The sequence below is a fragment of the Tachyglossus aculeatus genome, chromosome X4, assembly GCF_015852505.1.
Source record: "Tachyglossus aculeatus isolate mTacAcu1 chromosome X4, mTacAcu1.pri, whole genome shotgun sequence".
Classification (NCBI taxonomy): domain Eukaryota; kingdom Metazoa; phylum Chordata; class Mammalia; order Monotremata; family Tachyglossidae; genus Tachyglossus; species Tachyglossus aculeatus.
Window position 1 is genome coordinate 41,215,561 of NC_052098.1, and position 1,627 is coordinate 41,217,187.

The 1,627-nt window shown below is 45.6% G+C and overlaps 1 non-coding gene across 1 annotated transcript; it reads left to right on the top strand.

The window, feature by feature from the left end:
* The first annotated feature begins 915 nt into the window (after positions 1-915).
* LOC119948545 lies at positions 916-1,053 on the top strand. Its single transcript, XR_005456935.1, has one exon. It is a non-coding gene; the product is annotated as a small nucleolar RNA SNORA7 (small nucleolar RNA).
* The last annotated feature ends 574 nt before the right edge of the window (positions 1,054-1,627 follow it).

Here is a 1,627-nt window from a genome sequence, read left to right on the forward strand (position 1 = left end):
AGGAATACACTTAGTTACCTCACACATGGCACAGAGCCTAACTCCTGCCCCATATACACTTCCCTCTCGGGAGAAATATGCTTATGTGATGACTCACATGTGGCAAAGCACCTAGCTCCCAGCCCCACGAGCATGAGATGGGACACTGATCTGTCCCACGGTTCTTCATTTAGTGCACTGATTCCAGAGACAGGGTGGGCATCCCACGCTCTGGGCAAGGCTGACCCCCAGCCACCTGTTGCAAGTCTTGATCCTCTGCTCAGAAGCTGGAGGTGTCTGGTATTTATTACCTGTCCTTCTGGACTGTTTCGGCTTCCCAATTCCACTTGTCTAATCTCTGCTCCACAGCTTCTCCATACCTTATTTGGTTGGCATGGGGGCAAGGAATACCTTCCCCTGCATGCCTGGCCTGGAATGTCTAGCGATTCCGGGCACGGGAGTAGTGTCCCACCTCTGCTTCCAAGTGTCACCTTGCTAGATCGGGGAAGATCACATTTTGATTTGAGATGGAGGGTGCCCCGTTCACTTTGACACATCATTCATTGATTTTAATTTGACTACTTCAGTACATACTTTTATATTCATCTCCCCTAATAGAGTGTGAACTGCTTGTGGGAAGGGAACATGTCACTTCTTTAGTTTGTCCTTCTCAAGTGCTAATACAGTGCACTGTACCAAGTGGACACTCAGTATGCACCAATAAGACTTCAACCCTTACTCATTCTTATAATGATATCATGCAATTCTGCACCTACTGTTCTTTGTGTCTCTGGGACAGTGCATAGAAGCATCCTTTGTTATACATCTCATATCCTCACTGACAGTCACTGCTACCACAGAACCTCCTCTATTACCCAGTCATATGTCACATCCCTTGTTCAGTCCTTTCAAAACTATTATGCTAGTTTTCCTTTTCCCCTCTCAGGGTCGCACTTGGAGAGTTTCCAATACTCTACCAATCTTGGCTGTGAGAGGGAGAGTCAAGCAGAGGCCTACCCATTCCATTCCCGGCTTGGACAGTGGCTATCAAATGGAAGGCTATCTGCTACAAGTCAAAACTCACCCATGCTGGGCAGCAGCGGCATGGGAGAGCGTCGAGGGCGGAGACCCAAGTTTACTGCTCGGAAGGTGACAATGGTAAACCACTTCTGTATTTTTACCAAGAAAACTCTATGGATACACTACTAGAACAATTGTAGATGGAGAGTGGGACATTCTGGGAGAGATGTGTCTGTGGTGTTGCTATGGGTCAGAAAGAACTTGACTGCATGAGACAAGACAAGTTTCTCTTTAGGCTCAGACAAATAATCCTAATAGATCCAAAATCACCTTTTGTATACCTACTTTGAAAATTTTAGGCTCAGACATTGCTAGAATTAAAATACATTGCATTAGATTTTCTTGAAGACTTGAGTCACTCCTGGATAGTAAAGCAGTCAATCAGTCAATCGTATTTATTGAGTGCTTACTGTGTGCAGAGCACTGTACTAAGCACTGGGGAGAATACAATATAATAATAATGGTATTAAGCACTTACTATGCGACAGGCACTGTACTAAGCGCTGGAGTGGATACAGGCAAATTGAGTAGGACACAGCCCCTGTCCCATGTGGGGCTCACAGTTTCA